Source organism: Artemia sp. Qi Xiang Cuo, chromosome 11 (assembly GCF_049724085.1).
Source record: "Artemia sp. Qi Xiang Cuo chromosome 11, ASM4972408v1, whole genome shotgun sequence".
Lineage (NCBI taxonomy): Eukaryota > Metazoa > Arthropoda > Branchiopoda > Anostraca > Artemiidae > Artemia > Artemia sp. Qi Xiang Cuo.
This window is the reverse complement of record NC_142804.1, coordinates 19,088,114-19,105,853: the sequence shown is the minus strand read 5'-3', so window position 1 is coordinate 19,105,853 and position 17,740 is coordinate 19,088,114.

Here is a 17,740-nt window from a genome sequence, read left to right as displayed (position 1 = left end):
AGTTCAAGTTGCTAGTAAAAAAAACCGAATCCACAGCCTTAATCGAGAAAATAAATTTAAGTTTTGGCTTTGAGTGCACTCAAAAGAGCGATCGTACCAAGACCGTATTCAGGATTTTTGGGTAGTTTTTAAATACAGCGACCACGCTTTGTTTTCTCTCTGTATTTGTGTCCACTCGGAGATAATCAGCTTAGTCTGACCAAGATTAACTACTCTGCAGGTATTTTTTAATTAAATATTTAGTATATAGAGCTGGTTAGGTTAGGATTTACTGGGAGGCCTACTTTCACTAATTTTCTATTGTAGTTTCCATAATTTTGTTACTAAAGTATTATATTTTCATCATAATTTAGTATATTTCATTATCATGGGCGTAGGCAGGATTAGGCAGCATATTGTCTAGGGGGGGAGCAGTCGATGGTGTGATGGAGTTTTATCAACTGCTTTTTCCAAACCATCTGCTTTTTCAGCCATATCTAATGTAAATTTGAAGGTCTAGGGGGGGGGCAGAGCCCCCCTCCCTACGCCCATGTTCATTATGACTATCCTAACTTCACTTCTTAAGTGTGGTCGCTGTATTTAACAAGTACCTATTTTTTGTCAGGGAGGGGGGGGAGAACAGAAAACTCCAAAAAAGCGTCAATGATTTGTTTATGTACATTTTGTCTTTTCTTTGGGTACTGTGCTAAAATCCAGGAGACACGAAAGAAAGACCGCATCGAAATCTCTAAGCCACTATTGATAAACAGGTTTCCGCTGCTTAGTGAGATATTGCTCACTCCGTGACAAAGATTTAAACTTTAGTTTTTTGGGGTTTAGGGGGACTAAAAGATAGCTAAGTCAGGCTAGATTACGTATTTAATATGTGCTACGCTTTACCACCCTCCCCCCCCTCACTAATGTGCAAATATATAGCCCAAATTTGTTCACAAGCTATTATATTTTCATCCTATTTTGTTTTATTCCATTGGCATTAACCAAACATCACTCTTCGCATGTGTCCTGGATTTTAGAACAGTACCCGTTATTGCGAGTCGGACGAAAAATTTGGGGGTTCAAAAGAGGTAACCCCCCCCCCTGGATACAGCCATGGCCCTTACTAAGAATTTTTGAATTGAGAATGTAAAGTAAGCAAAAATTTACGTTAAATTTATTTATTGATTTGGGTATTGAAAATGTTGCTTATGTGCTGTAATAAAAATGTGGAAAGGCCTTCTGGTCTGAATTTACTCCAATTTTTGGGATTTTTCGGGTACGACTACGTTTTTTAGCGTAATACTATACAACTGTTCCAGATATGCAACCAGGAACTTTTCTTGGTGTGCTGCATTTCTAGAGTTCAAGATTATCAGAAAAGGAAAATTAGGCACTTTGGGATACATGAAAAAGATACAAACATATGCAAAAACTTAAAAACTGTGAAATCCTGAGAAATTCCAGACCAAGAAAATCACCCAACTTACGCACCTGAAATCACAAAAGCAATGCCTTTCAAAGGGAATGGAGACCCGAATAGTCAATGTTGGTTGATTTAAATCCTTTTAAAGAAATCTATGAAAACTGCGTACGGACACCATAACAAATTGATCACTTAAATATTTCATAAAACTTCGAAAAAAAACCTACTTCTTGGAGACCGAGGCGGTTTTATAACAGACAGAATACTTGACTTCCATGACATTAGCATATCTGGGAAAAACGCCATTTCAAAACTTAAGTTACTTTCATCCTTTTGTGTTCCAGCACGCGACTGTTAAAGACTGAGTGATTCTCACGGAAAGAGGAACATACGTTTCCAGAGACGAGAGGTTTCGAGACACTCGACGGCAAGCGAATAATTAGGCATATCACTCTTCTTTTCTAATACATAATACTAATCAGTCACTTAATTAGCAATTAATGGTGGCAATGATTATACTAATAGTAGAGATAGCGGGAAATAGTATATCATAAATTGTTATACCAGTTACATATGCTCTTATTTACATAAACATGAGTAAAGAGAGAGGTGTTGTGGAGGAGTAACCCCCTTACTTTACGAAATAATTTCTGTTTATTTTGAGTTTTAATGTCGCTACTTACTTTCAGTTGAAAAAACTTTTTTTTTTAATTTGTTTATTGCGACAAAGTTCTGGGTGTGTGCACACACACGCAGATATTTTGACAAGGACCTCCGCCAAATCTTCTTCGGTGTTCAGGAACAATAACAAACGAGAGCAAAAACAAACTCTAACCTTTTGAAGTAAACTTCACGAGAAGAGAAGACATTTTTTTTTTTTTTTTGCTTTATTTTCCATTTATTATATAGCCTACTTGTTTTTTTTTTTGCTTTATAAGTATTTATTTATAATTTTTTCTCAATAAGGTCTACATATATCATTTTTTAATTGTCACTCCGAGATTTTCTGGCCCGAAAAAAAAACTACCTAGATCTGTCACAGGCTTGGGAAAATTCACTTTGAGCCTTAATTTTTGAAAAAAAAGTAATTACGGTGACGTCATACTTATATACATTCTAAGATCATAAATTACGTCATCCCCCTCCCGTCCCAGGAGTGCTCATATCTTTTTTAGCATCTATAAGGGCAAGAGTTTGTTCCTTACTATAAAATACCACGAAAAGATTTTCTTGAATCTGAGAGGGAGAATGCAGAAAAAAATTATTGTAGGAAAATACCCCCTCCCTCCAATTGAAGCGCTACCACTTTCCTGGATTTTCAAGCTAATATATTTCCCTTGTTGTTCAAACCAAGGGACAGAAAGTTTCCTATTTTGAGGTTTCAGACAAGGCGGTTCTAATCGTGTGCTTTTTATTCTGATCTGATTCTATTTTTAGGAGTTATGGGTTATTATATTTCTTAAAATTGGACGTAATCGTCTCTTACTAGGTTGCTAGCTACCGCTGCAACCCGGATGATGCACGCAAAATTACTGAAGATAACAAATTATTCGGAACAGCTAAAGAAAAAGGTATAGAAAAAGAAATAGCAATCTACCTTTAAACGAACAATGATTGTGTATATGTATATATATATATATATATATATATATATATATATATATATATATATATATATATATATATATATATATATATATATATAAAAAAAAAAATATATATATATATATATATATATATATATATATATATATATATATATATATATATATATATATGTAAAAAGTGATAAGAGGAAGATAATGACCCTAAAAATGCAAATTCAAAATGGATGAAAATGAGCAGCCTGGACCATCAAATGAGACAAGACCAGTCCGAGCAGCTAAAGCAAATGGCATTAATAAATCTATGAGGTAATGAAAATACAAAATTAATAGCAAAGAAATACGTGGTAAACCACGAGGATTACAACGGATCAAAAACAAAAGTGAAAAATCAAAGAAGTGTACGGTTAGAAGACAAGCGGAAAGAAGAATCAGAACGAGCCAAAAAAAGATGAAAAACAAAGATACATGCGGTTAGAAAACTTACGAAAACGATATTCAAAACGAATTAGATGACAAGCGACTGAGAGAATCAGAAGCGGTCAAAAACGAAAGTGAACAAAAGAAAGATTAGGTAAGAAGAAAAACACCGTCACCATCTTTGACATCAACAAACTGTGGCAGAAAACGAGCACGAACCTACAAAGATGCTGTAAACTGTGCAAGTGTTAATTAAAAGTCATTAGGACTCGTCAATGTTGTATGTACTCACTGAGGAACCCTCTATTTTCCCGAGGAAAGAGTTGCAAAGAAAGCTGATTCACTTGGAGATTGCTGCTTGCATGGTAAATTTGCATTACAACCTCTTGAATTTTCAAATGTATTTGTCTTTTTAAGGACGTCACTTATGCGTAACATAATTATTTCTGAAGGGATGTGTGATGGAACTGCTTATTGTTACTGAATTATGTAAAAACATAATTAAGGCTAATGTTATTACTCGGGAAAAATAAAAAAAGGTCATATTTCTCGAGTTACGCCGCGATATCTGCGGCAAGAAGATATTTGACAACCAGTATCACAACGAATACATGGAATCGTAAATGAAATCTGCGGTTAGAAGAGAAGTAATAATGAGAAACACAACGAGTTATATAAGAAGACAAATTCTATTAAATGGACGATTATTGGATGCATTAACAGGAAGGACGAATTGAATTCACGCCAGACTTTCTTAACTCCATTGTTATTGCTTATTTGACAACTCCTGACTTAAAACAAAAGAATAACAAATTTATATACTCCCTTTAAAGGAGCAACTGTGTATTTATTTAAAACACATTTAATATTGGCATTATATACCTTTTTAATTAACCTTACCTTCAGACCTTAGTTCCTCCTTTGACACCAGAGGCACCCAGGGCATCCAGGAAGAGCCGCCAATCATCCCTCATATGTGCTGCTGCCCTTATATCTTCACACTGGGACTGGACCGTCGTAGTGATGTGTTTGAGTTCCCGCTGGTAGGTGTGACGAAGTGTATTTTTCGGCCGTCCTCTTCTACGGGATCCCTGCGGCTGCCATTCCAGTACAGTTTTAGGAAGTCTATCCTCAGTCATACGGATAACATGCCCAAAGTAACGCCATCTTCATTGGCATAAGTTCATCTTCATGAACTTGTCATTAAATTAATGAACATATGTTTCACTTGTTCACCGCCTGTGAGTCCAAGCAAATTCAGATTAAGATTTTGTATACAGGTCCAGTGGACATTGTATGTCACGTATCAACCCAAAATCAATCCAATCTTTTATCCCTTATTTCTATGACTATCTTACCTTAGTTATGCCCTAGCAATGACATATTTATGGATGATAGACAGACTTATCTATCAACAAATGAAATAGCGTCATTTTTATATAATCCTAAAAAGGGCTTATCCCAGATTTCCCTCTCAATCACTCGGTCTGTCTGTCTTGGCTTTTTCTACAATTCGCCTTGTCTTGATGCCTACTGCAAAATACTTTATTTTCAATTCCCGAGCAATAATTGTGTATACATGTGTTTGTTTTTCCACGAAATCGGCTACATAGTACTTTTTTTTCTCAAAACTGGCATATTGACATCTCTGGCCACAAAAACGATCTAAATAGGTCGTAAGTTTAAGGAAGAATTCGTTTTCTTCCCAGGGTGGTTGTATTGAATCTAACCGACGTCATGACGTCAAGAGGAAGCTGATATTATCTGCAGTTAGAAGACCAACGACAGTGAGGATATGTGGTAAAGCCTTCTAATTAAGGCAATTTGGAATTTAGTAAAAGTATGTTGAGACACAAACGTCAATTTTAGAAAGATCACTTTTTATTAAGATAACGCACATATCTTGCAACGTTTTTGCTTAGCGGGATATTGAGAATCCACTGCTTCATGGCTATTGTCTCGATTGGGTCCAGGAAGGTGTGGTTGATGAAAATGTATAAAAGATACATCTTATGGGAAGGGGTAGACCGATACTAACTTTATGCCGGACTGACCTCTGGTCCGTTGATTTAGAAATACTTTGGAATATTTTCGAATTATTTTAAGTGTCTAAGTATCTTATTATAGTTTCTGAGACTTGTGGTCTACTTGGGACAACCCGTCTCAGTAGAAAATATATGTATTATCAAACCTTGTATCAGTATATGTTAGCTGAATAAAAGTATTGTGTTATAGCCAACCTCTCTTCAATCTACATTTAGGCCCTCCAAAAAAATACCCAGCTGGTACGCCAAATTAGTCCGGTCATAGCATAAAGCACGCTACCAAAGTTTAATTACCTTAGGGCCTTAGGTTTAATTACCAGGGTAGTTGTATTGAACCTAAACTGACGTCATGAAGTCAAGAGGAAGCTGATATTATCTGCAGTTAGAAGACCAACGACAGTGAGGATATGTGGTAAAGCCTTCTAATTAATTCAATTTGGAATTTAGTAAAAATATATTAAGACGCAAATACAAAGTATCGAAATACCACTTTTTATTAAGATAAGGAACATATCCTGCCAAGTTTCTGCTTAACGGGAAATTGAGAAATCACCACTTTCTAGCTGTTGCGTCGGTTGGCTCCAGGAAGGCGTGGTTGATAAAAATTCATAAAACATACATTTTATGGGAAGGGAGTAGACTGATACTAACTTTATGCCGGACTGACCTCTGGTCCGTTGATTTAGAAATACCTTGGAATATTGTCGGACCATTGTAAGTGTCTCAGTATCTTGTTATATATTATTGTAATTTTCTGAGACTTGTGGTCTACTTGGGACAACCAGTCCCAGTAGAATATATATGTATTATTAAACCGTGTATCAGTATATGTTAACTGAATAAGAGGATTGTGTTATAGCCAACCTTTCTTCAATCTACATTTAGTCACTCGAAAACACCCAGTTGGTACGCCTCCTTAGGCCGGACATAGCCTAAGTCACGTTACTACAGTTTAATTACCTTAGGGCCATAGTTTATCTCCCCTATAAAGGGAGAATAAAGACATCTACCCTACATCCACTTAAATACCATAAGAACCACTTTACTACAACTGGTCGCCGTTGGAAAAACTGGGTCGAGAGGGCTAGATAAAAATAGTAGATTGAAATAAAATGACTTTACCAGAGGATAAAATAACTTCCCTATCAACGATGCTGGAAATTGCAAAAATTATACCCGAATACGCGGGAATTTCAGATGTAGATGAGTTTATCGAAAAATTGAAAATTTTCGACGAACTAACTGAATCGTTTGAGGATAAGGTCAAAGAGCAATGCGTTGTAGTCAGACTAAAGAGAAGCGTCCTTAAACATTTCGAGACAATTAAGAAGAAAGAGCCCAAGGACATTAGTACTCTAATTGAATTTTTTAAAACAAGATTCATAAAGACAAGCAAATCCGAGAGGCTAAGAACAGAGGTAGTGACATTCAATACCTCAACTAGTATCAGCGAATATGCCGACAAAATGTTTAGATCTGTATGCTCAAAATTAGAGAAAGGCGGAAATGACGAGACAGTACAGAAAGTACAGCTACATACTTTTACCCAAGGGTTGCCAAAAAAGGTATTAAGACTAATATTGTCACGGAAACCTGAAAATTTAGAGCAGGCTATAATCCTAGTCGACACAGAAGTAAAAATTGACGAGGCTATGAAAAAGTTTTATCAGATGTCAATAAATAACACAGGAGCCCAAGAAAGTATAAAATCTGAAAGGGGACAGAAGCGGGTGAACTTTGAGGAGCCAAACCGTGAACGAAAAAGTTTCCACAACCTTGAGAGATTAGCAGCTAATAACTAAAGAAAATATGGGCACCCTCCCCCACCAAAGACAGATAGTTGGGGAACCAACAATGACAGACCAAAAATATTTAGAAGTAACCAGGAAACAAACAAACAATTTAAGAGAAAATTTTATTGCTATTATTGTAGCAAACCAAACCACTATGCAGCAGATTGCTGGCAAAGAATATGCAAAGAAGGCCAGACGTACAAGACAAGCCACCAGTTGAGAACGCAGGGGGGGGGGGCAGACTTTTAGGAAGAAAGGAAGCAAATAATACTAGGCAAGCATCTAGTAATATTTCTGTATTTAGGCCCAGCAGGCGAACAGTTATCGATACTCAAGGTTAGAGTAGCAACGCTGAAGACAACTGGGATAACCCGAGAAACTTTTGGCCAAAAAGTAGATATTTAAACGGAGAAACAAGCCTATAAGGGTCGTCAGAGCTGTTTCCTTACAAAGACCCCTATATAGTTTGGAATATTGTGATACAAATGCAAATTATAATTGTCTAACTATTTTGCGTTGTTTTAAAATTGAGTGTTTTCAAAATTTACCATGCTTACTAGATACGGGTGCATCAAAACCATTAATTCGAGAGGAAGTTTTTAATAGGTTTCCTTCTAGTGTCAAAAATCGCAGAAGCAGATGCCAGAATACTCTGACATCAGTGACAGGGTACAGGCTGACAATTTTGGGGGAATGTCCATTAAAATTTAGCACAGGGGATAAAGAAATAACAGCAACGGTGATAATATGCAAGCAGCTACCATTTCCTTGTATTCTAGGAGTAGATGCTATCAGGAAATATGGGATCGTATGGGAACACATATCTGATACAATAACCATAAACCAGGCAAATGAAACTAATAGGCAAATTTGCGTAACAACAGATATGGAGAGTGACGATTCGAATTATAACCTAAAAATAAGCGGAAAAATCAAAATACAAGGGGGAAGCCCAGTCTTGGCTACAAACTCTCCACAACAAACAAGAGAAAAAGGGAAATATTCGATGCAGAAAGGCAGAACAAGTGTAGCCCCCAGCCGATTAATATTTGAATAAAATTAAATGATAACGGAAAAAATAAACGAGTAAAGAGCCTCTAAAGAAATATCTATATTTTAATAATGTCAAAATATCCTTCATAATATATCAAATGAATACGGTCTGATAGTAGAAATCAAATAGAGTAAAATAAACAGTCCCTTATATCTCAATTAGTCGACAAATAGATCGTGCCATTAAAAGCCAACATAAACCTTATCACGGAAACAATTAAACAGGGCATTAGGAAGTGACTCGTAACTTTTAATGGATATAGTGAAACTAATAGAATTATACATATTTAGAATCAGCATTAATGGGCGATTCTTTTGATATGTATATTGAAAAAATTATTTGGGGGGTAATTTAAAAAAAAGAAGGATGGTAGTCTACTGAAATAGTGTCATTGAAAGCTAGCAAATTTGGAGTTAAGCTCAGTCACTGCTGGTCTCTCGTTATTAAGTACATTCAATGCATCTACTGACCTTCGACTCTCTGAGGTGGCAACTCCAGTCGAATTTGAAAAAAAATTGTTTTGAAATAAATTTTAAATACTATTAATAGCAAAAACAGCAAGAGTTTACATTAAGTGCACTACATGTATAAGCTAGCTGTAATCTTATTATAAATAGTAGTATAGTAGATAGTATAGAAGATAGTATATGAATGCTTACCAAATAAGGACAGTATATATAAATAAGATCCGTTGATAAAATGGGTCACAATTTAAAAAGTATAGCACAGTATAAAACAAAGTTTTCTCGGGTATAAATAATTTCATATATTAAATAAATTCACACACCATTAACAAAAATATTCAGGGCGAGGAAATTGCAGGTGAAAGACACCAATGACAGGACCATTGGCATTAAAACGAAAACGGCTAAACTTCTTGTCATTGGGGGCACCAAACTAACCAAAAATATCTCATAAATAAAGGTCAAACTGGAGAGGATTTGGGCTGAATGTTCGGGTAAGATCACAGGACATGATAAGAGAAAAAATAAATAGCATGTTCCAACAATCTTACCGGGGCAATAAAAACCCTTAAGCCTTTAGAACAGGGAAATATTCAAAAATATCACGAAAGGAACAAATTGCACTCAATGAATATATAAAACTACGGCAAAAATTAAACTAAGGATAAATAATAGACGTAAATAATACAAGAGATTATAGGGAAACCGCAGCGGGCACTGATAACCCCTATCAGGTTAACCCCTAACTAGGTATAATTTTTTTTTATAAAGTACCATAGACAAAGAACATGTGATTGCAATGAAAACCACACAATTTTGCGGAAATACGGATATCTAAAATTACATTCTTATGAAGGAATGAGAACTAGCAAATGCGGGGCAAAACTTAATTGAAAGTGTTCTAAAAATCAGCTAAAAAAATACAGTACTTTTCTAACACAAACACTTTCGGAAGAAGATATTTAAATAATTTCAAAAAAATATAGGTTGCCACGATAGAACCCCCCCCAACTCTTAGAAATAAGGAGAAACTGAATTTGACCATAGAAAAGCAATCAGCATAAAAACTTGTAAAAGTTATTGAATTAAACATGAAACATATAAATATAGGCTCAGAAAAGACCTATTTTTCTGAAAAAGCGGAAAAAGACTTGGAAAAAAACCTTAGGCTTCATTGAAGTAAATAATCCAAAGAAAGAGAAGGGTTTAAGTTGTATTGCCAAACGAAATTGAAGGAAAAGAAAATGAAGAGAATCACTTAAACTCTGTTATACGCGCATATTGAACTGACGAACGAGACTAATGCGAAAATTGTACTAAATAAGTACAATATAAGTAGCATTAATACGACGGAGCCACCGTTAGAGTGGTTAACTCGGGCCGAGATTAATAAAAATATTGGAGAAATGCTCCAAGTAGACAGGAACAATTTTGCTATCTTATGTGGGAGTCATTTTCGGAAAATGACTAACATGGCATGAAAACTTAAAAGTAGGCACATAATATCTTTCAGGACCTAAGTTGAAGTTGAAACCTCAGACAAGGCCACTAAAAGTTGGGAAGTTAAAGTGAAAATAATCATTGTCACTTGTATATCTAAAAATAAATTACCATGAAGGCAAGGTATTTTCTGCAGAAGGGCCACTTTGTTTGAGAACAGAATAGCCCAAGAGAACACTGTGGCCACAAATGAAAAAAAGTGTGGCAATACTATGAATAATTAATTATTGTCTGTTCAGGTTGATAATTGTCCTTTAAGCTGTAGCTGATGACAAGAGAACTTAGAAACATTATAGGAGATACCAGAAGGAAGTCCTGATAAGCAAACCTTCAGGGTGCAGGCAAAAGTCAATTGATAGTGCCATAACAGGTAAAAAGACGAATAGCTAAATTTTTAGCTTATCAAATCAAGCTGTAAACGGAGCCTTTACCCAAAAAGGACATTGAAGCTGAAAAAGAGAGATTAAAGACAAAAACGTTGTAAAACTGTCTCAAGTACCTAAAAATTCGAAAAGAATTAAAAAGCTCAAAAGTCTGAATAACCAAACAGGCATATAGTAAGCTAATGACAGTTAGTGACACAGGTTGGTTCGAGATAGAACCAAAGTTTTAAAACAAAATAAGAAAATGTATATAGTCGTATATGGAAGTTGTATAGTGGTAACAAATGTTGTTGAGAAAATATATAAAGTTATAAAGATATTTTGAAAACCCTTTATAAATATGGAATTGTTATCATATAAAAGAAATGTAAATATGAAAATTCGTATAGCAAAGTCATGTTATATGAACTATTGCCAAGCCCTTATATAGAGGCTAATCACAGTTATCAGTTATAGTGTGTAAATCAATTTGTTGGAGTTGATTTCTTTTTTGGAAATATTTTAATTGCAGTTAAGAATTATCAGATAAAAGTCTCGACGGACTTATTTAAAATTTGTACAAAGAACAAATATTGCAATGAATAAATAAATTATTAGGGTAAATAATTATTAGTTGTTTTTAACAATTAAGTTATGTATCAACATAACTTCTGTTAATATATATATATATATATATATATATATATATATATATATATATATACGTACGTGTGAGTGAGTGAGTGAGTATATATATATATATATATATATATATATATATATATATATATATATATGTATATATATATATATATATATATATATATATATATATATATATATATATATATATATATATATATATATATATATATATATATATATAAATAATTTCTTAGACCACACTGCTTTTCCATTCATAACAAAAAAATTTTTAAACAAGAAAAACGGGTTTTAATTTTCTATAAAGCAGTGAAATACAAAACAATTAATTATGCACAAAAGCTCCGAATATTTCGGCCCCACATCCATATCCATATATATATACACATCCCCACATCCACATCCATATATATATATATATATATATATATATATATATATATATATATATATATATATATATATACATATATATATATATATATATATATATATATATATATATATATATATATATATATATATATATATATATATATATATATATATATACAAACATTGTGTAATACCTTACACAAGAATTTTTTTAATTCGCAAAACTAGATTGGATATTTAACTACTGGTTGAAACTTAAAGCATTTGAATATATATATATATATATATATATATATATATATATATATATATATATATATATATATATATATATATATATATATATATATATATATATATATATATATATATATTACATATATTACATATATTATTATAGTATTCTGAGACTTGTGGTCTACTTGGGACCACCAGTCCCAGTAGAATATATATGTATTATCAAGCCGTGTATCAGTATATGTTAACTGAATAAAAATATTGTGTTATTGCCAACCTCTCTTCAATCTACATTTAGTCGCTCGAATATGCCCAGCTGGTACGCCTCATTAGTCCGGTCATAGCCTAAGGCACGCTACTAAAGCTTAACTACCTTAAGGCCATAGTTTATCTCCCCTATAAAGGGAGAATAAAAACATCTACTACTACAACACTTAAATGCCATAAGAATCACATTACCACAACTGGTGGCCGTTGGAAAAACTGGGTCGAGAGGGCTAGATAAAAATAGTAGATTGAAATAAAATGGCTTTACCAGAGGAAAAAATGAATTCCCTATCAACGGTACTGGAAATTGGAAAAATTATACCAGAATACGCGGGAATTTCAGATGTAGATGAGTTTATCGAAAAATTGAAAATTTTCGACGAACTAACTGAGTCGTTTGAGGATAAGGTCAAAGAGCAATGCGTTGCAGCCAGACTAAAGAGCAGCGCCTTAAACATTTTGAGGCAATTAAGGAAAAAGAGCCCAAGGACATCAGTACTCTAATTGAATCTTTTAAAACAAGATTCATAAGGACAAGCAAATCCGAGAGGCTAAGAACAGAGGTAGTGACATTCAGTACCTCAACTAGTATCAGCGAATAAGCCTAAAAAATGTGTAGATCTGTATGCTCAAAATTAGAGAAAGGCGAAAATGACGAGACAGTACAGAAAGTACAGCTACATACTTTTACCCAAGGGTTACCAAAAAAGCTATTAAGACTAATATTATCATTGAAACCTGAAAATTTCGAGCAGGCTATAATCCTAGTCGACACAGAAGTAAAAATTGACGAGGCTATGAAAAAATTTGATCAGATGTCAATAAATAACACAGGAACCCAGGAAATTATAAGATATAAAAGGGGACTGAAGCAGGTGAACTTTGAGGAGCCAAATCGGGAACCAAAAAGGTTCCACAACCTTGAGAGATTAATAGCTAATAACTATAGAAAATATGGGCACCCTTCCCCACCAAAGACAGATAGTTAGGGAACCAGCAATGACAGATCAAAAACATTTAGAAGTAACCAGGAAACAAACAAACAATTTAAGAGAAAATTTAATTGCTATTACTGTAGCAAACCAAGCCACTATGTAGGAGATTGCTGGCGTAGAATACACAAAGAAGGCCAGACGTACACGACAATACACCAGTTCAGAACGCAGGGGGGCAGAAATTTAGGAAGGCAGGGAACAAATAATACTTGGCAAACACCTAGTAATATTCCTGAATTTAGGCCCAGGAGGCAAACGGTTAACAATACTTAGGGTCAAAGTAGCAACGCTGAAGAAAACTGGGATAACCCCAGAAACTTTTGGCCAAACAGTAGGCATTTAAACGGAGAAACAAGCCTATAAGGGTCGACAGAGCTGTTTCCTTACTAAGACCCCTATATAGTTTGGAATATTGTTATACAAATGCAAATTATAATTGTCTAACTATTTTGCGTTGTTTTAAAATTGATTGTTTTCAAATTTTACCATGCTTACTAGATACGGGTGCATCAAAACCATTAATTCGAAAGGAAGTTTTTAAGAGGTTTCCTTCTAGTGTCAAAAATCGCATAAGCAGATGCCAGAATACTCTGACATCAGTGACAGGGTACAGGCTGACAATTTTGGGGGAATGTCCATTAAAATTTAGAACAGGAGATAAAGAAATAACAGTAACGGTGATAATATGCAAGCAGCTACCATTTCCTTGTATTCTAGGAGTAGATGCTATCAGAAAATATGGGATCGTATGGGAACCCATATCTGATACAATAACCATAAACCAGGCAAATGAAACTAATAGGCAAATTTGCGTAACAACAGATAAGGAGAGTGACGATTCGAATTATAAACTAAAAATAAGCGGAAAAATCACAATACAAGGGGGAACAACCGCTCAAGTCCTAGCGACATGATATACACCGGAAGGAAAGTCTGAAACGTAGAACGCAATGGTAGGGGGACACAACCTCGAAAAATATCCCATAATCATTATAGAGAGTCTATCTATTATAATTGGAGGTGGGAGCGCAAATCTAAAACCTTCCAAATTAAGTAATAACAAAGTGAAGCTGAACCGAATAGAAATTGGGTCAGTGGAAAAGATTTCAAATTCAGAAATAAAATCTCTGAATAGTCCAGAATTAAACGTAAATTTCACTAGCCACAGAACAAATATCCTCATTAAAACCGCAACAACAAGAAAAGTATGGAATGTCGAAAACTTATTTTTTGCAACAATTTGATTTAAAGCATTTACCAGAAAACGTGAGAACCTGGGTGGAAAATATTCTTTGGGATTTTAGATGGACTTTTGCAAGACACAAAACGGATTACGGATTAACTTACTTAATAACGCACAAAATATCAACAGAGGGCCGTCCAATTAAAAACTCACCCTATAAAACACCTTATCATTTAAACCCATGGCTGGATGACCAAATAAAGGAAATGGACCAACACGGTATAATTAAAGAAAGTGTTAGCGATTGGTGTTTTCCACTAGTAATAGTCAGAAAAAAAGATAACACCTGGAGGTTATGTCTAGATTTTAGAGCGCTAATTGCCGTCACGGTAAAAGACGTGACGAAGTTACCTAGAATTGATACAATTTTAGATTCGCTAGGAGGTACAAATACTACACTAGTTTTGACTTAATAGAAGGATATTGGCAAATAGCTTTAGATCAAGAAACAAAGTATAAAGCAACAGTAATCTTAGACGATGGAAGAACGTTCACATTTGAACTTATGCCTTTTGGCTTATCATTTAGTCCAAATTTTTTTATTCTACTAATGAATTTCGTGTTAAAAGATAACGAACCAGGAAGGAAAAAAGATACCTTGGCTTATTTAGATTATGTAATTATGTTTAATGAAAACCTGGAAGACCACTTGGTCGGACTTAGAAAAATACCGGAAAAGTTTGAAAAAGCAGGCTTAAAATTAAAACAAGAAAAGTTAAAAATAGCAGTGCCAAAAATAGCTTTTCTTGGACACCTGATAAACCAAGGTACTATTTCACCAAATTCAGAAAAGTTTACAGTCATAGAAAATTTACAGCCTCCTAAAGATCAATAAAGCTGCAGATCAGTTTGTGGTTTGTTAAGCTATTTCTGACGATATATTAAAAATTATGCAACAATTGCACAACCTTTGACAAACCTTTTAAAAAAATCAAGTAAATTCGAATGTCCAGCGGACGCAAAGCAGGCGCTTGATGAAATAAAAAGGCAATTATTACAGGCACCAATACTTAAACTACCAGATTTGTCACAAGACTTCTGTTTACAAACAGATGCTTCAGGGTACGGTATTGGAGCCATACTATTAAACATAAATTCGGAAGGAGTAGAATCAATAGTCCAATACGCCAGCAGGTCACTGACGGAGGCATAAAAAAATATTCGACGGTTGAAAGAGAATGCCTAGCAGTTGTAGTTTTTACAGCATATTTCCGACAATTTTTACTTCGCAAGAAATTTATTTTACGCGTAGACCAAAAATCATTAATTTGTCAACATACGATGCAAAATACTTCAGCCCGGCTGACACGGTTGATACTACGTCTGCAAGCATATCCATATACCCCAATATATATAAAGGGTCGTACAAATATTTTACAAGACTATTTGTCACGAAATCCTGATACGGAAGGAAATTTGATAACAACCATCCAGAACGAACTGGAAGGGCTAGAAATACTATCTAATGAAAATATTTCGAATCATCAGGATAAAGATGATTTTTGTTTAGCGATGAAATCCTTTTTATCAAAAGGAACGGAACTACCAGAGCACTTTAAACATTTGTTGAAGGACTTAGATAATTTTGATCTTGATGAAAGTACAAATATTTTGGTAAGATATCACAGACCATCGCAAGAATATAGAAAAAATGACTTAAAAATTATTCCAGTAATTCCAAAATCACTGGAAGGAGAAATTTTACAGATGGCACACGCAACGATTGGCTGTCACATGGGAAGCGAAAACTATTGGGAGGCTAAAAGGAATTTTTATTTTCCAAAAATGTACTCAAAAGTAAAAGCTTTAATACAAAGCTGCCAAGAGTGTGCCAAACAAAAGGCCCCTAGGGCCGAAGTAGGTCTCTACCCCACCCCTTCAGGGGTAGGAGAATTAATGTCTATTGACATTTGGGGAACAGGAGGAAGTTTACCGATTTCCTGGAAAGGAAACAGGTGTTTACTAACCGTAGTTGACCATTTTAACTCATACTTATACGCTTTTCCAATTAAAGACGAAAGGACAAAAAACCATTGCGAAAGTTTTAGTCAACCGCCTCTTTTTGGAACACGGAATTTTTCCTAGAATTTTACTTAGTGACAATGGGCCATGTTTGCGAGCCAAACCATTAGACGAAATTACGGAATATCTGGGGGTGAAACGATGGTTTACCTCGTCTTATATGGTTTACCTCGTCCATCAGCAATTGGAAAGGTTGAATGCAAACATAGGGAATTAGCTTACATGCTGGGGATACTTGCAAGAGAAGAAAATAAAAATTGGGATAATCATTTATCGTTCGTAGTCTTTTCAGCAAATACGGCTTTTTCACGTTCTTTAAAAGAAACGCCATTTTTTTACAACATCTAAGAGATCCCAGAATTTGTTTAGAGGAAATACAAAATGATAGAATATATTACAACCTAGACCAATATAAGCAAGAAATGTTGATGCGAATGAAAGAAGCTATGGCACAAGTTAAAGACAATTTGGAAGATAAGAGAACAGAACAAAAAGAAAATATGACAAAACAAGCAAAAATAAGACAAATTATTGTTTAGGAGACTTGGTTTACTTATACAAAACCAACCTGGAAGGGACAAAAGAGTTAAAACCGAAATGGGATGGTTCCTACAGGATTGTAAAAATTCTACCAAACAACTAATATATGTTCTAAAGCATCAGTATAATGAAAAGGAAGAAGTAATACACCATAATAGAATGAAAAAAGGATTTTTTTTCAAAATCTTGGAAATCAGAGCCTATTCCTTCAGACGAAGAAATAGAGGAAACAATTTCAACAGTATATATCAACAGACCATATGAATTTTATGGACTTTTTAACAACCTCAAAGGTTGGGAGGAGTGGAAGGAGTATTTAGCCCAGTCTTGGCTACAAACTCTCCACAACAAACAAGAGAAAAATGGAAATATTCGATGCAGAAAGACAGGAAGGCAGAACAAGTGTAGCCCCCAGCCGATTAATATTTGAATACAATTAAATGATAACGGAAAAAAATAAACGAGTAAAGAGCCTCTAAAGAAATATCTATATTTCAATAATGTCAAAATATCCTTCATAATATATCAAATGAATACGGTCTGATAGTAGAAATCAAATAGAGTAAAATAAATAGTCCCTTATATCCCAATTAGTCGACAAATAGATTGTGCCATTAAAAACCAACAGAAACCTTATCACGGAAACCTTATCACGGCATTAGGAGGTGATTCTTAACTTGTAATGGACATAGTGAAACTAATAGAATTATACATATTTAGAATCAGCATTAAAAGTCAATTCTTTTGTTATTTATAT